The sequence below is a fragment of the Canis lupus genome, chromosome 27, assembly GCF_048164855.1.
Source record: "Canis lupus baileyi chromosome 27, mCanLup2.hap1, whole genome shotgun sequence".
Classification (NCBI taxonomy): domain Eukaryota; kingdom Metazoa; phylum Chordata; class Mammalia; order Carnivora; family Canidae; genus Canis; species Canis lupus.
This window is the reverse complement of record NC_132864.1, coordinates 36,751,391-36,773,276: the sequence shown is the minus strand read 5'-3', so window position 1 is coordinate 36,773,276 and position 21,886 is coordinate 36,751,391. Positions and strand designations below refer to the sequence as shown.

The 21,886-nt window shown below is 59.1% G+C and overlaps 1 protein-coding gene across 7 annotated transcripts in view; it reads left to right on the top strand.

Annotated features, from left to right (window-relative positions):
- The window catches only part of CABIN1 (calcineurin binding protein 1), a 151,489-nt gene that overhangs the window by 115,127 nt on the left and 14,476 nt on the right, over positions 1–21,886 (top strand). The gene's annotated exons all lie outside the window — the stretch shown is intronic.

The following is a 21,886-nucleotide window of genomic DNA, read 5'->3' as shown; positions in this document are numbered from 1 at the left end:
CTGCTCCTGACCCTGCTCTCAACAGAAGTGACTGTGGCAGGTGGCCTGGCCTCCCCTTCCTCCTCACTAAGATCCCTGGAGCCGCACAGCAGCGCCGTTGTCGGGGTTAAGGGAAACGCAGTCACATCACAGTGGGAATTAGAAAACAGAAAAGAAGGGAAAAGTTTAAATTGAGGAAATCTGAGCTCCTTGGCTGTAGTAGAAATTGCTGCAGTGGTGCTATTTTTAGCATTGTTGAGATGATCTATGGGCCAGTTGCAAAAGTAAACAAAAGATTCACTTCAAGTTCTCCAGGGAAAAAAGGTCCAGTTTTTAAGAGTCTTAAAAAGGTTAGCAAACTTGTGTGGCTTCTTAGCTTATCCCCGGGTTCTCCTTCCTTCCCATGTCCTGGGCTCTGCAAGTTCTGTTGAACTTCACAGCTTCTGGCTTGCCAGACTCAGGTTCAGCCTGGAACAGGTACTCTAGGCCTTCTGTCCATATCCCTGTCTCACTGTCCATGGGGACCGTGTGAGCCTAAGAGGTGACTGGTGGAGAGGGGCTGGTTCCCACCTGAGAAGCTGCGGAGTGTACCAGCCCCAGGGGCCGGCATGCAGTGGGGCAGGGGGGACAAGGCCCAGGACACCCAGGCCCCACCCTGACAGGACCACAGCAGTCATCAATCCCTGCCCAAGCCCAGCCACCCTCATTCACAGCTGGAGTTTTGTTTTGTTTTTAAGATTTTATTTGTTTATTCATGAGAGACACAGAGAGGCAGAGACATAGGCAGAAGGAGAAGTAGGCTCCCGGAAGGGAGCCCAATGTGGGACTTGATCCCAAGACCTCGGGATCACACCTTGAGCTGAAGGCAGACGTTCAATCACTGAGCCACCCGGGTGCCCCCACAGCTAGAATTTTTTTAAAAACCACCCGCAATCATGTAAGCAGCCTAGATGGTCATCCTCTAATGTGCAGTCTTTTTTGGCCATTGGAGACAATTTCCATCTCCAGATATGTATTCATGGGTGTGGCAGTGCCAGGATGCTTAGGCAGAGGGAGAGGTATGTTTAAGCCCTTGGCATTTGTGATTCTACACAAGATAGTCCTGTGGGGGGGGGGGGGCGCAGTGCAGAGACCCTTGCAGATAGCACAGCTATGACTTGCCCTGGGCCACATAGCCAGCAAGTAGCAGAGCCCAGACTGGAGCCCAGGCCTGGGACCCACATCCTGTGGGCCAGCTTCCACGCCAGAGTTTCTGGCCAGCCTCATGGGGACGGCAGTGATTGTGTACACATCCAGCACTGACCTCAGCCCACAGCCCCCTCCACCCAGCCACTGGGGGTGCTCAGTCAGGAGCTTGCTGTTTAACATTCCTGAAGAGAAGAACATTTTCCAGTGTAGACTTTTCCCACTGCACGTTATTTTTTAAAGACTTGCTCTTGGATACATGTCCCTGCTGTATCTTCCGGAGGCACTGTACATAACTGTCTCAGCCAGGGCAGAGAGTTCTGAGCTTTACTTGCCCGGGACACTGTCCCAGGCCCAGGCACACCATCTGGAGGGGCAGCACCACGGTGCTGAAGGCAGGAGGGGGAGGCGCACTTCTGGGAGGAGGCCCGGGTCTCAGCAAGGCTTTGGAAAGCCGAACAGGCCAGGCGGCCCACTCAGACCGCCTGAGGATGGCTAGGAGTGAGGGGAGAGCCTGAGGGAGGACTCTGACTGCTGAGGCTAAAGGCACCCCACCTCAGGGCTTGCCTGGCAGGCCCTCCCTGTGCTCCCATTCCCCAGGCTGCAGGGGGCCAATTGGTGGGTATGGCCTGATGGAAAGATAAAAGGTTGGGAAAAATGTCAGTTAGTGGGCCTCTCCCAGGGAGGGGAGGGAGGCCACAGGGCTTGCTTCCATGGACTCAGAGAATTTCAGGGGTGGCAGGCACTTCCTTCATTATTCCTCCCTGCAACCTCATGGTCCCCATCTCATGATGAGCAGGCTGAGGACAATGGCAGTATGGACACAGCATCACTCAGCCTGAAAAGATTCCCACTCCACAGAGCCTGGCGTCCGAGAGCTCAGACCTCTCCCTGTCCCCCTACCCACCAACCCAGCCACTTCCAGCCTGGCAAGGTTGTAGGTAAGAGCCCAAGCACAGCCCATGCTGTTGACCATGGTGCCCAGGGCAGACAGGAGGCTGCAACCAGTTGGCCCCAGTTCCAGGCTCCGACCAGTTGGCCCCATCCAAACCTTGTAGGAGGAGGGTGCTGCATAACCCTGTTTGCAGATGAGGAACCAGAGGTGGCAACCCCGAGGGCCCTGGGTCAGGGAGTGGGGGCATAAGGGCTGAGCCCAGGGCTCTGCTTCCTGCCATGGTGCTGGCCCTGTGGGCCTGGCATACCCGCTGACTGAGCCAGGGTATGGAAGTACTGTGTCCTCTACTGGGTGGGACATGACTGCTCAAACTCAATCTCTTCATCTCTGAGATGGAAGATGCGAGCATCCAGCACTTATACTTGAGAGCCTTGTGGTCCCAACCCTGTATTGAGGTAGCCACAAGTCACATATCTGAGCCCCAGGGAGTCCAGATGTGGCCTTTTCTCGGCCTAACGACTACCAGATTATGTGAGTTCCCTGTCCTGGGCAAGTAAAGAGGGGCCTCAGGTCACAGGAGAGACCCATGCCCTGCCTGGCTCTCTCTGCAACAGTGGTGGGCTGTTGTCACCATGTAGCATTCCCATTCTGCTTCCCAGAAATCTACCCGATGATAAAAACAGGAAGCAATAGCAACCCCCTACCAGGGAGGATTCCAGATGTGGGACGTGGCAGGTATGGATAGCAGCCGAGGGTCCCAAAGGGATCTTGCAGCAGGGGTGGGGACAGAAGGGAGGGCAGGATGTATTTGCTGGCCTTTGCCTGCCCTCCCCCAGAGCTGTGCCCATGGCTGCTGCCCTCTGGCATCTACTCCCTGCCCATTTGCCTCCCCTTCCTCACCAAGGCTTCCTGGGTGTCCCTCCAGACTGGTCATTGGTACCATCAGGGGAGCTTGGGGGTTCAGGGGGTGAGCTTCTCACAGCCTTTGACCACTCTGAGACAGCCTAAGCTAGAGTGGCAGCTAGGAGGATGGCTTTCCTGAGGTGATGGGCATTGGCCATAGGAGCCCGAGTGAGAGGCCCAGAGATGCTCCCCTAAAAGAGTACATCCAATGGCAAAGCCACCAGGTTTCGCTTGGGATGGATTCTTGTGAGCATGGGCCTGCCTGAAGCTCTGTGAGGGTCCCTGGTTGCCCTTAAGCACCAGGGGTGAATATCACACTCTGTCTGAGGTCTCCCATCTTCTACTGTGTATGATGGTGAGGTTGCCCTGTATAGGGCCCTCTGGCCAGAAGCCTCTGCACGTGTGGCCAGGGCTTGTGGATGGCAGGCAGGGCCCAGAGCATGGCTGGGATGGGAGATACCACATGCCTGACCCACATGCCTTCCTGTGCACCCCACTCTGGGTCAGGTGCATGCTGCCCTGCCCTGAGAGTGCAGTTGGGCTGTTGACTTCCTGGTCCTGGTCTCTGCTGACCTCAGTCTCCCCATCTCAAAGGTGGGCCAGTGGGTGAGGTCAGTGGTTTTCCAGCCCATTTTCCAAAAGAACGCCTTCTCACACACCCCACTGGGACACATGAAAGGGCCTCTCCAGCATACAGGAAGGGCTGGGTGCCACCTGCTGCAGCCACACTCCCTCCCTCCTGCCCGCCCTGCCCAAGTTCCCGGGAAGGAGGGGCAGGAACCCCAGGGAGGCTGCAGGTCTCTGCCCTGCCACCATTCTGCTAGCCCAGAGGAGGCTTCCCAAGCACAGTGGCCAGGCCTTCAGTCTGGGAATTTGTCTCCTCCCCCTCCTCCTCCTTCAGCCCCCCTTCATTTCCACTTTTCCTCTTTGGAAAGTTTGACCAAGTTGTTTCTGAGAGAGCAGCATTGGGTTTAAAATCCAAACCAGAGCTCCAGCTCCTGGAGTCCCTGCCTGGTTTCCATGGTGACAGGCTGTGACCACTAGTGCCCCTGGGGGCAGAGCAAGGACTCCCTCACAAGGGCAGGCCCAGGCCCTGCTCCTGCTCCATGCCTGGCTCCACCCATACAGCTGGGTGGTTCGAGGCAAGCCAGCTAGATTTTGTGAGGCTGTTTCTTCATCTGCAAAGTGGGCTGATAAGACCTACCTCAGGAGGTTATAACTGTACTGCCTGCCATGTGCCCCGTGGACATTGTGCCCAGAAGAAGGTCTCCACAGGAGAAGGAGGGAGCTGGGGGGAAGGGACCCAGATGACATAAGGCACACGGGTGTCAGGGCTCACTAGGGCCAGTGGAGAAGGTGAGATGGATTGGAGCCAATTGGCAAGGCCCCTTGAAGGAAGTACAGGAATTTAGTTGATTAAAAACACATTTTGAAATGCTGATCTCTAAATATGTATAAGAAATCTACAATCAGGGTATGTCAGAGCAGAGGGAACTTGCCCGTGAACTCCAGCCCATCACCTGCAGCAGCACAGACTCTCAGGTTCTGTCCAGCCACACACCACTCCCCCAACTTCCCATGTAGGACAAGTACAAGTAAGGGCCAACGCTGGGCTACAGGGGAGGCCCACCCAGCCCCGGCCACAGGGAACCCCCTGCAGTAAGAGCATCTCTCGGGTCCTGGCCACCTCAGCCCCGTCAGGTCAGTGCTGGGCTTAATTCCCAGAGGCAGACCCAGGTGGACCTAGTTGGAAGGTGGGGCTCCTTAGGCTCCAGGCTATGGTGTGGCTGAAGCTCGAGCCCAAGCTCCTCACAGGTGGGAAATGAGCCTGGCTTGGCTGCGGGGGGGCTAGTGAAAACCAATGAGGCGGTGCTGTGGAGGCCTTTGAAATGGAAGGCCGGCCCCCTAGGGCTGGAGATGAGGAGCCCTCTCCTGGGTGACAAGAGATAGCCATGTTCAGGAGCACAGGAACCTGTGCCCACTGCAGCTTCACTTCCATGTGAGGTTGGCTGTCAGCATCCCACCCCAGCACTTGGCCTGGGCACCCTGACTCACTACTTTGTGAGTCTCAGGATGCTGTGGGTGCAGGGGAGGGGTATCTACTAGGCTCACCAAGTGGAAGGGGGGCAGGTAGTCAAGAACACTTCTGGAAGCCTGGACTGACCTTGAAGTTGGCCAGATTGTCAGACCAGGGAGAAGGTGTTCCAGAAGAGAGAACCGAGGGAGGCGGTGTAAGGGTCCTCACAGCTCAGGGCAGGCCGTGGTGGAGAAGGTAGATTGGGTCTGCCCTGAAGGCCATCTGTATCCATGGTCAGCAGGCTGGCTCTGTCCTGTGGCAGTGCGGCACCCACTGCAGGAGGTCCCAGTTGCAGTGCCGTGGTCAAGTGGGGAGCTCTCAGAGCAGTGGGCTGTGTAGCTCAGATGGAAGGCCTGGAGAAGGGCCTGGGGGCTACAGAGGTTAGGGAGAGTGTTGTATAGGGAGTGTCAGAGGGGAGTCTGGAGGAGGGTTGTTCTGGCTACAGAGGAGTAAGACACATGTCCCCTGCAGCTTGGTGTGGCTCAGCTCCCAGAAGGGTGCTGCGTTTGGGCTTTGACCTTCTGCAGTGGGCCAGCAGGAGCATCCTGCATGAGTGGGAGCCACTCTGAACAGGTGACCCCACTCCAAAAGGTATCCCTTTGGATACCCTGTCCCTGTCCCATCCCCTCACAGCAGGGTGGGAGGCCTCAGTGCCATCACAGAGATTGCACATCACTCCAGAGAGGGAAGGGGTGCTGTGCCTGGTTCGTGTCTTCTGGTCACATTTCAAATGTGTTCTGCTTTGGGGGCACCTCTGTAGACTGGGGACTGAGTGCTGCTCTGCAGGGAGAGTCTGGATGAGTTTGTTCCCCTTCTGATGCTATATACAAGATTGGAGGGGTTTCTGCCTGTGGCTGTTATGGGGCAGAAGAAAGTGGAGGCCTGCTTGGGAGCCCAAATGCCCACGGAGGTGCCAGCTTTGCTAGGACTTTGCCTCTGTCTTGTGGCTGGTGTCTGCTCACCCCTGTCCACTGTTCAGCTCGGCCTTTCCCTGCACGAGGATCCTGTGGGGGCCATCCAGGGAAGAAACCTGGCATGGTCCACGTCTACCACAGCCACTTCAGCCTTAAAACTGGCCCTGCTGAGGTTCCTATCACTCCCTCTCACTTAGCAGCCCAGCCAGAGGAGCCAGAGCTGCCCCCTCCCACCCCCAACCTCCCAAGCCCACAAAGGCCATTTATTAGGAGCCTGGGGTCAGACGATAGATAGACTGTCCTAGTTTTCTCAGTGTGCATGTCAGACATGGCTTTTCTAGGATGCAGGCTTCCCTCCTGAGATGAAGCAGAAGCAGCTCAGCAGTCCTCCAAAGAGTGGGCGATTCTAGAAGCTTGGACGCGGGCTCTCATTACCAGCCCTGACATATGGGGGTGGGCTCAGAGGAGTGTCTTCTCACTCCAAGGAGGTACTCATGGTCCCCATCAATCATATCCCAAGACCCAGCTTGCCCCGAGAGGCCTCACCACCTGCTGGCCTCCCTTCTCTGCCCTGCCTGGGACCCTTCTCTCTCCACAGAGGCCTCTCCAGGTGGGGTCCCGTTGTCTGTCCCCGATGTCCCAGGCCCCCCACCTGTCTCTCCTCCGTTCTGTTCCCCTGTGTGGGGAGATCACTGTCTAGCAGCACCCGGCCCAAAGGCCACTGTGTCTTCCTCAGGAAGCTGCCTGCCTCTTTGCTTCATCCTTGTTTCTGTCCCTCTGTGGCCACCCCTGCTCTGGATTCCCAAGCTGGCTGGGCTGGAAGCGCTGGGGAAGCTAAGTGGATGTGGACTGTGGCTGCATCAGTCCCTGTCCATGAGAGCCCTGGAGTCCTTGTCTGCCTCATAGTGACTGGGGATGTGAACATGGCATTTCCCTCTTGCTTAGGCACGGGCAGGAATGTATGTGTGCCAGAGGCCCACATGCTGGTCCCTGTCCTAGCCTGAGGGACAGGGATTCTTGCATCGAGCCCTGCCCACCTCAGCCAGGCTGTTTTCCTAGGCATGTCATTTCCCTTTTCCCTACCACTGTATCCTCACTTATGGGCATTCAGGCCAAACAGCTGGATTCAAGGACATCAAAGACACCTTGCAGCCATAGAGCACAGTCTAAAGAATTTCTGAGTACCAGAAGCTTTGGCATACGGGAATAAAGCGGGGTTGTAGCTGGGGGTCTGTATTCCTGGGGGAGGAGAGGCACGTTTCACTGTCTGAGCAGTCGGGGGCGGGGGTGGGTAGGAAGCTGGCTAGCGTGAGACTGGAAGGCCCAGCATCTCAGGCTGGCATGCTCTTGGCAGAGAGGGTGCCCAGGCACAGATCACACAGAGCCAGTGTCCTATAGCAGGGAGACAGATAAGCAGCGGTAAGCCTTGTACCTCCAAACCAGTTGGCAGCTCAAAACCCCAAGGCTGAGGGTTGGGACTGTTAACCCCAGGAGCATTCTTGCCACCTAAAGGCAGCATTGGACTCAGCCCAGGAGGAAGATGGGGTTATGTCAAGTGGGGACTAAGGTCACAGCTAGCAGAAAAGAACCAGGAGTGACCTGCAGGTCTGAATTGGCTCAGGCCTTGAGAAGAGATGGCTGCAGGCGGCCGCCAGGGCCGCATGATCTGGGGAGCTCAGCTGGCAGCACGTGGGGCATTAGCCCAGCTCTAGGATCTAACTGGCTTCACTGGGCCGGGAACCCACCTCTGCTGTGGAGTTCACTTGCCACGTGAGCCAAAGGCCAAGTACCTATTTCCAGAGAAGGCTGTGGTTACCACTCTGGGGGGCTGCACTGCTATGGTGACTCGAAAGTGACCAGGAGAGGATGAGGTCACTTATGAGGATGAATAGTGCCCACCTGCCCTCTCTGTTGGTCTGCCCCAGGGTGGGACATGGTGAGGCAGAGGCTTGGGGACATACACACATTCACCTATTGGTCTGGGTTCCACACCTGGGTACATGTCTTCCTTTCTACTTGGTAACACAGGATGACGGCATCTGCCCCACAGGCCAGTGTTTCCTGACCTTCTCTGTGGCTCCTCACTCAACATTGACACCATGAGACAGTTCAGACTTTGCCCTGCTCACCCTCCTCCTCACCCAATATGCTCCTACTAGGAGCTACTCACACAGACAAGGCCACAGGCATTCAGTTTTGCTTTCTCTAGTTCCTCTGGCTTTGGTGACCATCCCTGGCTCCTGGAGAGCCAGCTCACCTTTTGCTCTCTACAGCCACTCATGGGAGCGCATGTGCTTCAGGAGAGGCCAGGCCTTTATCCTAAGGGCAGCCAACAGTTTGCATTTTAGAAATGACTGTGGTATAGAGAATAAATGTGGCCAGCCAGCACAGGGTGGGGGGAGTCCCTAGACAGGCCTGCAAAGAGGAATATTGGCTGCCCAACTTCTCAATGTGGAAATGGGTGAAGCCCTGGCCAGTCTGCCTCCCCACTGGGTGTACAGCAGCTGGAGATGTGATGGGTCAGCACTTAACTGGGGTCCTTGGGCCAGGGGTGGGGAGGTGGCTCTCAGGGCCACCTACCTATTGCCCTTGCCACCATCATCCTCTCCATGGTGACCCACCTGTCCTGGAGCTGGAATGGGGAGAGGGGTCTGCCTGGGAAAGTCTCTGTAGTGACCGGGCCATGTGCTCAAGACTTTTGTTTTCTTCTGATCAATCGTCAGAGTTTGCTCTGGAGTGTCAAGGTCAGACATCCCTTAGAAAGGCAGTGGCGCACCCTGATGGCATGGGGCTCCTCTTGCCCCAAGGCTGAGGAGGCTTGGGCCTACATGCAGCCCAGGGCCAGCATATCCACTTCTAACATCAATCCTTCTCCATGGACAGGCTGGACCGTGACCTTCGAACACCCAGACAGGTGGTGGCAGGGGCACCCCGATCCCCAGGATCGACGCAGAGTAGGCGGCCCACAGATTAAACCAGCCTCTCCCTGCTCACTGGGCCTCCTGCCAGACTCTGGGTGAGCATGGTTAGGGTGGCCTGGCCTCCTGGGCCCCTGAGGCTGGCAGAGTGCTGCAGAAGCCCCCAGGCTTTCAGGGGTGGCCCTGAGGTTGATGAGCTGCCGTCCTCCCCAGATAGCAGCCGTCAGAGGCCTCTGGGCTGCATGTCCAGGTACTCTGTGGGCAATTAGGGCAGTTAGTGGGCAATTAGAACCCATGGGGCTCTCCTGCGTAGGGTACTAAGTCTCAGAAGGGGCACAAGGCTCTTTTGGGCTCATAGGATTCTTGAGGAAGAAATCAGATGATGCAGGCCCACCAGGGTCCCCTGTCACAGGGGGCTTCCAGTGTGCACAGGAATGCTTCCTCCTGGAGGCTCCGGGAGAGTGATTCCCACCTCCCAATTCTGGGCCTTAGTGCCGTGGTCTTTCAGCTAGAGATGGAATGCCCACGTCATGGCGCTCTGGAGAAGGCTTGCACAAACCAGGGCCCAGGGAGCTGGGGTACCGTGAGGTGCCCAGGGCAGGGCCAAGGAAGCTGGAGATCCCTGGGAGCACACATTGTCTCAGGCTAGTCTCTCCCCAGAGACTTTGTTGGGCAGGGCCCTGGCACAGAACCCCTGAGCACCCCTCACGCATTACGGGCCTCCCTCCTGCTATGACAGCCAAGACCACAGGACGCCAGGCTGCCCCAGCCCACCCTGGGCCTCAATGTGCTGTGCGAGCTCCACAAGGGCTGGTTTCCAGAGAACGACATACTCAACAGTTTCTTCCTGGCCTAGGTGTGATGAGCACATGTTCTCAGCCTCCTGTAGTCTGACTCTGTCTTACAGGAAGTGGATAAAGTATGAAGTGAGATCATAAACTGTGCAAGGCACAAGTGCCACTTGTCTGCTCCAGCCTTCCGTACAGCCAAGAGGAGTCACCCAGCTCTGGCCATACTGACCTTGTGGCTGTGTGACTCTGAGCAAGTGTCCAACCTTGCTGAACCTTTCCTCACACAAGTGTCAAGTGATGATATGCATGTAGATGGCAAGGAGCTGTTGTGACTTGGGTGCCATGCGGATTTAGAACTCCTCTGAGACTCGACCTGTGGCGAGCACTCGGTTGGGAGATCCTTGTCCTCACATAACCCTGGGGTGGCTTGTGCTCATGCTTGTCTCCCTGCAAGTGAATGACCCCCAGAACCAGAGCCTAGTTCTTCCAGTGCCTGGCTGGGAGTAGTGGTCCTCCAGGGGGTGCCCAGATACTGCCTCTGTGGCCACCCCCTTCCCCCAGGAGGGAGGGAGGATAGAGAGTGTGACATTCCTCTGGCTGAAGGGGTAGGTTGGACCTCAGCCCATTTGGACTAAGGGCACCTGGCAGGGGCACATAGAAGACTGGGAACACTAGTGGGCAGAAACTAGCCTAAGTGTAGGATAGGTGGAAACAAGCTGGCTCAGGGAGATGGCACCAGGACAACTGTTACCAGAATAGGGGCCAGGTGGATCCGAGGCCTCTGGGTATGTGGGGAGAGAGAAGGAAGCAAGGAACTCATGGCACTGAGGTGGTGAGAGAGAAGCTTGGGGAGCGGGTAGGGGGTGCCTGTGGGGGCAGGCCAGGGCTTGGTGCAGCATCTCTCCATCCACTGCCCCTGCCTTTGCTTGGCCTCCCCTCTCCTCACCAGGGAGGAGCTTCTGGTGGATGGTGGGCAGTTCTGGAGCAGCGTGCCCCACAGTGCCGTGTGCAGACTGGAGCTGTGGGTGCTGGGGGCATGGTGCTACGTTCTGGGGTGAGGCTCTTCTCTCTGAGCCCATTCCTCATATTCCTCCTCAGCCTTCCAGGCTGCCGTGTGCTGAGAGGGAGGGGTGCTACTGCCTTTCTTGGAAGAGAGTCTGAGAGGGGATCCTGAGCCCACCCTGCTTCTGCCCAGCCTGGCTACTCCCACCACCTTGACCCCGGGCCTTCTCCAGGCTCAGCCTCCACAGCCCAACTGGGAAACGGGGCCCCTGCCAGCTGCAGAGCCCACTGGGGGACCGCAGTGGCATCTCTGCTCTGCCCTTCCCCCCGAGGATGTCGGTGGGAAAGTCTTTACTCCACCTCTCACTGCCCCGCTGGATCCAAGCACAGCTCAGTGTGGCTGCGTGTCCCCACACACCCACTCCTCTGCCCTCCGCCCGGCCCTCGCCTGGCACAACTCCAGGGGGCGCCGCGCACGGCCGCCGCGGCCGCCCGCACTCCCCGCCGCCGCCTGGTCCGGGACCCGCAGCCTCCTCGCCGCGTGGGCAGCCCGCCGCCGGCGCGCACCGGGCCGGGGAACCTGCGAGGATTGGCCGGCAAAAGTCGGCGGCGTCGCTGGGCCCGCTTCCAGGCGAGCGAGGGAGCGAGTGCCCGCGCCCCGTCCGGCTCTGCCCGCCCCGCCCCGGCCCGCCGCGAGCGAACGAGCCTCCGCGGCCATGGCCCGGCGCCCGCCCTAGCGCCGCTGCACAGATGCCACGGCGGAGCCGGCGGGTAGGAACTTGACCGGGGCGGGGGCCGGGGCGGGGGCCGGGGGCCGGGCCGGGGCGGGGGGGCCGCGGCCGCCTCTCCTCCTCCGCCCGCCGGCTGCCCGCGTTCCGCGGCTGCTGCCCAGCCCTCCCCGGGCCGGCTCGCGCGGCCCCGCGGCCCCGCGCCCCCCCGCCGCCCCGGCCCCGGCCCCGGCCCCGGCCCGCCAGGCGCAGCAGGAAGCCCGCGGGCCGTGGTTTCCCGGGCGCCGTGGCGGAGGAAGTCGGCCGGCGGGGGCCCGCGGCGCCCGATGCCCCGGGGCTGGCGCCCTGCACAGCGTCAGGTGGGCGGCCGGGCGGGGGCGGCGGCGGCGGCGGGCGGCGGGCACCGGCGGAGCCCGCGCTCGCACCCGCGCAGCGAGCCCCGGCCCGGCCCGGCCCAGCCCAGCCCAGCCCAGCCCGGGGCCGCGAGCCGGCGCGCGGGGGTGTGCGCCGCGCCGCGCGAAAGCGAAAGCCAGAGCCGCTCTCCCGCCGCCGGCCCGAGCAACTTCGCGGCGGGCGGCGCCGAGGAGGAGCAGCGCGGGCCGCTCCGGGGATGGTGAGCGGGCGGCCCGGGTGGGCAGCGGCGCCCGGGCGCGGTGCTTCCCCGGCTATAAATAGCCGCCGTGCGGGGGCGGGAGGACGGTGCCGGCGGGCCGGGAGCGCCCAGTGCTCGGGGCCGAGCCGGGCCAGGACCTGCCCCGCGGCGGAGGGGCGCGGCGGGGGGCGCACGCAGGTGGGGCCGCGGTGGAGGGGCCGGGCCGGGCTCCCCCCGCGCACTTAGTTGTTTGTCGCTTCTGCTTTTCCCCGGGGCGGGGGAGGGGAGGGGCAGCCGGCGGTTCTGGGGACCCGGTGTGCGACGTCTCGTTTAGCAGAAGAGGCTGGGAGCGGGCGAGTGCCAGCTGCAGGCAAATTGCAGGCTTCCCCGGCCCCTGCCTGTGCCGGGGACTCATTACCTGTGGATGGCGCGGGGAATCCCTTGCCCTCGGGAGCCCAGCCAGGACCGCTGGGCGGGTGAGGGCAACGGCGCCCCTGGCGGTTTCGGTACAGCCCTGCGGCCAGAGAGGCGGCCCGGTGGGTTTGGGTTCGCAGTGGAAGCTGCAGGGCTTCCTGCCCCCAGGGGTGTTCAGTCTAGCCTACCTTTGGCTGCGCCGCCAACCCCAGGCCTGGCGCCGGACAGTGGCTCCAAGTGCTGTGCGAGGGGCAGGGTCCTTAGCTCTTCAGGGCACCAGGAAGATGGGGAGTCGTGGCCTCAGGAGTCCTGAGCTACCGCGCCAGCTGTGGGACAGGGGCCACCCTGCCAGCCTCGTTCTGTCTGTCATGGGGACCAGTGGGGTGCAGTGGGAAGGGCAGAGTAGTCTGAGTTTTGCTGTAGTTTCAGCTCCGTGCTGGCTGTGTGCTCTGAACAAGTGTCTGGTGGTGCGCTCCGCACTGACATCCCGTGCTGGAGAAGCGGGACAGGCGCGCCGACAGTACCATTGGCCCCTGAGGCTCACGGCTGCCAAGTGCAGCCCTACACACCCTCTCCAAGTAGTCTTGCCGTTTGGGAGGCTCATATTGGGTTTGCCCACGACAGGTGTCTCCCTAAGACTTCAGAGGGTGCTGATATACTCCCCAAGACTACTCCAAACCTGAGGGCCAAGGGTCCAGATTCTGTCCTGGCTCAGCTTGGTGTTGGTCGAGCTGCCTCACTGAGGCTAGACGGTGGAACGTTTTTCTGCTTCTCTGAGGGGAGAGGTCTTAATCTACCCCAGCACGTCTCCCTACTGAGGGGCTCCTTTGCTCTCTCCAGCTCCAGCCACATGCATGAAAGCAGGTCCTCATCTGGAAGCAGCCTGCTGCCACAGCCCCAAGCCCACTGCTCCTGGGAATGGGATGCCAGCAGGCTGCCCGCCCTCGCCTGCCTGGAGCGCTGAGTCACCACTGTACCCATGCCTGGGGGGGGCGGGTGCTGCAGGAATCCCTCTGCCTGGGGAACGGATTCTCCTTTGGGTGCTCACAGCTTTGTGTTTTTTTGTGAACAGGAATGTTGGGGCCGAGCAGCCCTGGGAGGCCTGTTCACTTGTCATACTGTGGCATGGCAGTCAGGGCCAGCTGGGGACTAGGAAGGCCCAGGATGATGGACCCACCCCCACCCCCCAGCACCACACACTTCTTGTCATAGGTCAGCTGCCCAAGCCCTGCTGCTGCACACCTACTCTTTTGTTCCTTTTGGGGTATCCATTCTAAAGAGAAAGAGAAAAGATCTGTGGGGAAAGCTGTTCAGTCAGCCCCAGGTGCTCACCAGGAGGAGACTGGGTGGGTTTGGGTACACCGGTGGGGTGATGTGCTGTGGTCATTTTAAATGACAAGAGTTTGGTTTGTTTTTTTTAAAGATTTTATTCATTTATTCATGAGAGACACAGAGAGAGGGGCAGAGACACAGGCAGAGGGAGAAGCAGGCTCCATTCCAGGACTCCGGGATCACAACCTGAGCCGAAGGCAGATGCTCAACCACTGAGCCACCCAGGTGCCCAATGACAGGAGTTTTTGGTGATACAAAAAGATATCGGTGTTCTGTTTACTGAATTAAAACTTAAGATAAAAATTATAAACTTGAAAAAAATTCCATCCTCCTTTGTTCTCCTGCTCAGGATACTCCAGGCAATAAGGTCAACCCTAGGGGGTTGCCCATTTTCTCCCCATTTGACAGAGGCTCCTCCTCTGGCTCCTGCTTCGTCCTGGCTTTTCTCTGGCTTTCCCTGAATACCGCTCCCCGAAGTCCTTATCGTCTTAGCCCATTACTCCTCATACCAAGCAGTCCTCCTCTCCCCTCACCCTGGATGGATGTGTGTCTATCTCTCCCACTAGCAGGGACCCCGTCCGGTGGGTGTGCCTGACCCATCCACGGGACCCCTGGCCCCTGGGATGCACTTGCCTTTGTGCACAATTGCCAGGCTGATCTGCCCTGGGAGACCCAGTGGGTGCTCTGGAGCAACTCCTGAGTTGAGCCTCTCCAGCACCCAAAGGGGATTCACCTGGGGCAGAGATTCTCCAGAGCCTGTTTAGGCCTTGGTTCATGCTGGGGACTCACTCAGAGGCACCTGAAAGCTGCACAGAGATTGAGGGGACTTGGAGGCCAGCATTTGTGGCTTTGCCCTGGAGCATTCCTTTCCTGAAGGCTGTTCAGGGAGGCCCATGGGCCCACATCCCTGTCTGCCTAGCTTGACTCTCATGTGGGAGGGTTTCCCTTCCCCTACTGGAAGGCTAAGCTCTGTTCCAGGGGCCTGAGGTGCCAGCGAGCAAGAGAGACGCAGCTGCTCCTGCCCTCCCCTGGACAGCTCAGAGTCCAGGAGGCTGTGGCAGGGCAATCTTGGAGTCAGGTCCTTGGGACTGGCTACTGATCTCAAGAGCTAGCCTTTATAAGCACCCTGTGCACAGCCCCTGGTCAGGTAGGGGAGGCCTGAGAAGGCCCCAGGCAGATGTAGCCCTCTGGCTGCAGCGGCCTAAGGTGGCCTGGAGATGATCCAGCCAGCCACCTGCCCAGCTGCCCGCCTGCTGCCTCAGCAGACTGAGTACCTCTGAGTCTCCCACAGTGCTCTGGGAGAGGCATCTCACTGCCTTTCCCTGCTTAGTTTTTCCCCAAGGTACCCAAGCCACCTCCTTTGTCACCTCTCTGGGTGCTCCCAGGGGTGGTAACTCTCTCCTGTCCTCCTGCTTGAGCCTTACCAGGTGCTGCAGCTGGGCATGACTCCACTAATAGCAGAGTAGGGAAGGGATGTCTGAGTCCCATGGGTAAGGCAGCGGGGGACGATAGGAACCCAGCGGATTTCTGGTCTTCCAGAGGCTGGAGGTCATGTCCAAAACAGGGGCTCAGGGGACTAGGTTATGAGGTCTCTGAGGCACTCAGAGGCCACTCACTCCCCATCCTCTGCCAGCAGGTGTTCCAGTTCCAGCCTCCCCTTCCAAGGGGGGTGTTCTCAGGTCTTCAAAGGCCCTGGCTCAGAACTGAAGTGATTTTGTATCACTGCTTGGCTCTCTGATTCTGTTTCTAGTCTGTAAATCACAGATCACATTGCTGACCTCTTGTACCTTTGTAAGCATTCAGCGAAGATGCAGGGAGAGAGACCTAAAGAGGAGGAGTCTGGTCCCTGCGTCTGGTCCCACACCAGGTTGCTGGGTAGCTTCAGGCAGGTTGTCTGAACTCACTTTTCCCTTCTGGAAAATGAGGGGTGGGTTGATTACACACTTGGACAGTCCCTGCCCGTGTGAGTGTGGGATGAATCAGAGTCCACACCCAGTCCCCATGGCCTGAGCCTCGTCCACTCAGTGATAAGCCCATGCCCGGGGTCTCAGTGTGGTTTAGATGGAACAGAGGGTCTGACTGGGCCACACCTCCCACCTGCCTCCTTCTCTGCTTTGGCATTTCTGAGCCACTTGCTTCCCTGGAGGAGCCTTTGCCTGTGCCCTTGGAATAGAGGAGGCCCCAGCGGGATAATGAAGGTGACAAGGGCATCCGGGAACCCCAGAATGACCTTGTGGTGTACTGTTAAGAATGACCTGAGCAACAGCCCCTCAGAGGGCAGTTGGAGCTACTGTGAGAATCAGAACTGTATCTGGATCTGTGGATTTGGGCTGCCAAGCTCAGAGTTGGTTCTGAGCCATGGGAGGAAGCTGTATTGGCAGCCCTGCTGGTGTGCAGAGAGACAGGGCTCCAGGAGTATGGATAGGCAAGGTCCTCCAGCCCACACTGAGGCAGTAAGGGAGGTGTGGACTGGCCAGCTGATCAGGAATCTGGAGAGAGAGAGGAGTCCCTGCCACTCCAGGAAGAACAGACTACGGTGTGCTGGAGACACCATGAGCCTTAGGAATGAGCACGACCTTAGCCTGGCAGCAAGAAGCAGTGCTCTATACAAGGGGGCAACTGCTTTCCATCCCTGAGGTACCACCACCTGCCAAGATTTTGATGACCAGAGACCAAGGCCTCATGGCCTTCCTGCCCAGGCATCAGCCTCACCCTGCTTTCCAGGCCCCTTTGTGAGTGGACAGTGTGTTCATGGGCAAGAGTGCAGGGTGGCCCAGCAGCACCCCACCTCTTCCACCAACCCATCTCTCAGCTCATCTAGGAAGGTCCCCGACCATGCTGGCCAGCCCCACCCTCCATGAACCCCCAGGCTTGCCACAGTGTGGAGCTCAGCTCCTAAAGCTCTGTTTCCTTAAGAGCAGCAGGAGGATGCCCAAGTCTCGAGGCTTGGGAGGGTTTGGTAACTTGTATCAAGCGCTCAGCCCAGAGTCTGGGGCTCCATGAATTATTCAGGTAGTTATAGTCTGTCTCAGTGACCTCATCTGCCAGCCAGGAGCCTGGAACCACTTGGACAGGTTGAGGGTCGGCTGAGATGTTCCCAGAGGAGCAGCATGTGGGTGGAGCTGGAAGCACCGTCCCCTGTTTCTAAGTGCTCTGAGGCTGCTGCTGTGCGCCCCCAACTGCCCACAGTTCTCCCAGCAGGCATCATCCCAGGGAGGAATGAGTGTGTGCCTGCGCTCTGGCAGAGGGAATCCTGAGGTGCAGCCAGAGCCACGGGACAGGAGGGCAGCTCGGTGGGGTACAGGGGAGAAGTAGGAGAGGCCCTGAGTCATGCCCCTCCGGGTCCCGCCCGGCACCAGTGCTGCCTTCCTCCCTCAAGGGTGATCCCCATCACAGACCCTCTTCATGGGGTCCCTGCTGCCCCTGGCTCCTATTCCTGCCCTCACTCCTCTGCAATCTTGCTTTGGCCTGTTCTCCAGCCCCTGAGTGCAAGCATCCCTCACGCTGCTCCCAGCTGCCCCTCCCCTCGGGCACTGCTGCCCACCCCCGTCTCACTAGGCCCCTTCCTCCTCCCCCCTCAGATGCCTCCTGGCGTATCCCCAGCGCCCTCCCGGGGGCCTGTGCATGTGGCCCCTGCTGCTGCAGGTGGGACCTGGCCATACCCCTCCCTCTCGTGCACAGACATCCCTTGCCCAGTGCCTGTCCCCTCCCTGGGAGCTCCCTGGTTCTGGGAGAGGCTTCACAGCAGGCACAGCATGACAGGGCTGTCTTCTCCTGAGGGGCAGTATGTGGGAGTGTGCTTTGGCTTCTTCTCCTCCGTAGGGGGTGCGGGAAGTGTCCCACTTGTCTTGGGGCTGCTGGGATGGGGGGGGGGGAGCCCTGGCTGCAAACACAGAAGCCCGGCACTGCCTGCTTAGGCAGAAGGCAGAGTTGTTGGCTTACTTGCCACCCTGCCAGCTTATGACTCTGCCTGGTGGCTGCACGCCTTCAGGCCAGCTGTCCCTGGAGGCTAGCTGCATGTCTGCAGGAACCTCCCCAGGGCTTATGGTGTCTGTGATTCCCTTCCGATTTTCTATGGACTCTCTGCCTGATTTGTGTGGTCTTCCATCCTTTCTGAAATAGGTGGCGGTATGTTATGGCTGCGCGCACGTATCTGGAAAGGAAACGGATTAATAGGGAGCCCTCATGTGAAAGGCGCCAAACCATGCCCTGGAATGCGTGGTTACAAAGTAGACCTGTCCTCACCGGGTGTGTCCTGGCCCTGTCCCTCCTCAGGGATTGGCCGAAGCCCTTTGGGAGTCTGGCTCTCAGGCATAGGGACCGTGCTCTGCCCTCAGTGTGATCACAGACGTGTCCGGCCGGTGCAGAGGCTGCTCAGCCAGGCTGTCAGTCAGTCGCTGGTGGAAGGTAACCCACTGGCCCGGACATGAGAGGGCGTCCACATGCGTTCTGGGTTTGGCTGCCATCCAGCAATGGGGCTTGGGGTGCAGTGCCCCTCAGCGGGCCTCGGGTTCCCACCTACACAGTGAGCAGTTTCAGCCAGCTAAGTGTGCTTGAAAACGTCCGTGATCGTGCAACTCTGAAGCCACCAGATTTGTCAGTGCCTGCCCGGGAGCATCATCCCGGGAATCAGGAATGGGGGCAAAAGGAAGGGTAGGGGTGGGAGAGGCAATTCCAGAGGGTGAGGTGGGCAGGCCAGCGGTGCCATGGTGTGATAGGGAGCAGGTGACAAGCAGACCCCTGCTCCCATCCCTGCTCACTGTGCATCCGGAAGGTGTCTTATCTGTGCACTGCCTTGCTTCACCGAGCAGATGACAGCCCCTGCCTTCGTCTGATTGCCGGTGGGGCTAGCGGTGCCAGGCTACCACTCACAGTCCCAGGTTGGCCCATTTCAGGGGGTGACGCAGTGAGTCCTCCAGAGAGGTTTAGTTTAGCATGCTTACTGGCTTGTTTTGGCACATCCCCATCCCTCTTGCAAGAAAAAAACTAAACAGGTAATTGCCCTGTGTCTTTGGTTCTAGAACTTGGGGTCAGGCAGGGTGAGGAAGATGCCTGGGCAGGAAGGCCACGAGGCCTTGGTCTTTGGTTCTAGAACTTGGGGTCAAGTTGGGATCCCCTCTCTGCAGGGGTGCTACCCATGCCCCCCACCATCTGCCAAGTATGCTGTGGTCACCTGGCCTACCCTGCAGAGGGCCAAATGTGTCTGGCATCACCTTCTTGCCCTCCCCCACCCCATGCCATTTTTCAGGAGAGAGGGGAGAGCTGGCCCTTATCCTATCAGGAGCCTAGAGGGGTATGCCTCCAAGCAGCCCAAGGTCCTGCCTGCCCTCAGTGAGCGTGTTGCTGACTTGCCATCATGCCTTTCGGCAAGGTGGAATGTCCCCCTCCCCCGCCCGCCAGTCCCCCAGTGTAGGGCTCATGTGCACACCCAGAGCTCTCAAGGACGTTCATTTCCAGTGAGTGGAATTATTTCCCACCTACCCTGGAAATCTCCAGGATGAGGGGACTGGTGGGGAGATGGAAGAGCTAGGCTTCTGCAAACAGGAAGCTGGGCACCTTGCTTGCTCTGCTAGGTTTACGTCTGGCCCCTGGGGACCTGGAGCTGAAACAGACCGGCCCCCATGTAGGATGCATTCCCAGCCACAGGCCTACCCCTGAACCTAAGTGGTCCTGCCAGAGATTTACGAGGGCAGCAAGCCAGGAGGGCTTCAGAGAGGAGATGACATCACGGCCAGGTTTGAGAGGACACAGGAGAGCTGGCTGAGTAGAGGAGGTGAGAGGGCACCTGAGAAAGTAAGAAGCATAAAATTCACGGCTCTGTAAGGGGTTGGGGGTGGGCATGGTGAGTCAAGGGAGGAGGGGTGCAGAGGCCAGCGAGGCTCAGGCTGCAGCTGAGGTAGGTGAGGGAGCTAGTTGTCAAGGATATAAGAGGAAGGATGCAGTCACATGATCTTTTTCCTAACTTGTCCTTGCCCAGGCTAGGTGGATGGATTAGGGGCAAGAGTGGAAAGAAGAGGCAGGATGAGATCCAAGCTGGGGTGGAAATGTTAGGAGCACAAAGTGCAGGCTTGGGTGTCAGGGAGGGATGGGGTGTGGGAACAATCCTGGGGTCCTTGCACAGCACAAGAAACCTTTTCTAACAATTTATCAAGGATGAAATGGACCACCTCTGGAGATACTGTGCTCCCCAGATGTGCAGGCCGAGGTTGGTGCCCACTGGTCAGGTTATGGGGCCATGCATCGGGAACCATGTACCCCAGTGCCTGGAGCCTCTTGAGGCACTGGCACCATATCAGAGGCCCCCATGACCCTTGCCTCTGCCCACCCCACAGCCAGGCTCACCCCGAGTCCCTGGCAGGCCTATCTTCAGACCTCCTCCCCTACCCCTGCCTGTGCCCTGACTCAACTGACGTGGATGGCAGGGATGACATGGGAGGAACAGGGCCGCTTACCAGGGCAAGGTCCAGAGAAGTCAGCACCCTTCTCCCACAGCCACCCTCAAACACAATTTGGAGGAACAAATATGAGTCTTCCATTTGTCCTCCCTGATTGCCCCCCGAAGAATAGCAGGAGACCCTCCACCCTCAGGTGCTCATACGACAGCTGAGAGAAACCTTCTGACCCCAGATGCCAGGGAAGAGGGAGGCATTTAGCGGAAATGCAGGGTCATTCTGTACCCTTACGGTTGACAGTGCAGAACAGAGTGCACTCCTCTGTGCCCTAAGGAAGAGTAAGAGCTGGGAGCGGTGGGGTCACACCCAGCTCCCCGACTTGGCCTGTGGCCTTGGACCAGCCCGGGTACACGCCTGCGGTGTTTCCGCACATGGTCGGGCTGTGTTTCTGGCTTTCTCCCTCTGCTGTTAGGTGCGGGAAGGAGCCAGAGGCCAGCAGCAGAGGGCTGTAGCAGATGGTGGGGGCTTCCCTCTGGGCTGGTTGGGCTTGTCTTGACTGTCCTCAGAGCTGTGGGCATGGCGAGGGGCCAACTCTGGGGCTGCCCCTCATGCTGTGTTACCCTGAGGGAGTCCCTGCTCATCCCTGAGCTTTGCCCTCCCTGGCATAGCTGTGCGAGCCCGTAATGAGGAACACGGTGATGTTAGCAGTGCCATGGAAGAGCCAGGCTCTTCTTTAATTTTACACCGCTAAGCCTGCCAGGCAACAGAGATGGCACCTTCTCAGCCACTGCTGTCCATCTGGGGCCAGGGTGTCAGAGCCACACTGCCCAGACAGCTGCTCAAAGTGGTCTGTTGTCCTCTCAGGTGGCAGCTTTTCCTGAGCTGCTGCAGAAGCCACCTGGGCCCAGTGGGAAGATAACAGTGTTGGTGTCTGTGCCATGAGTGAGCGTGGCCTCAGCCTCCTGGTTTGGTCCAAGCTGGGAAGCAGCTGGTGCCTTGTTTGGCACTGCCTGGGATGAAGGGTGGTTACCAGCCTTCACACAGGTACCCCCAGCCTGCTTGGGAGGTAGGGGTGTTGTGTCCAGTGTGAGCCCAGTGACCCAGTGTGGAGGCTGTGGGGGCTTGGAGCTATGGGTTATGGGTTTTAGGCTCCTCTCTTGCCTAGTGGCTCAGGGCTGGGGGTGCCCTGACTTCCCTCCTGGGACTGCCAGAGCCTGGAGATAGTCACTGAGCACCCACGGGAATAAGGCCCTGGGAGTGGCACCCCCTGGGAACCCTGCTAGGGGCCCCAGATGGAGGAGACAGCATTGCTCATAGCCCTGTTCCATTCTAGGCAGGAATCTCTCTAGGGTGTTGGCTGCAGGGAGCCAGCTGTGAGCCAGCCTGCTTCCAGGCCCCCAGAGTCCTGCCCCAGAGACATAAATCCTAGTCCAGGCCCCACAGCCTTGGGTTTGCTTCTGTCTACCTGTAATTTGCTCCCTTGGTCATCCTTTCCTCCACTATGCCTTGACTGGACCGAGTATGTCTCAGACCCTGTGTTGGGTGTGGAGGTGCTGCAGGGAACCAGACCTAGAGCTGCTGATGAGCAGGGTGCCCAGTGCAGCGGTGGGCTGAGCACGGACTGAGGGAGATGGTGGCAGGGCTCCCCAGAGCCAGCCCTGCACCAGCTCAGCCTTCAGACAGTGAGGTTGGTGGCCGAGAGGTGGAGGAGGGAGTCCCGGGCGGAGTGCACACCGGACAAAGGCAGGTTGGAGGGAACCTGGG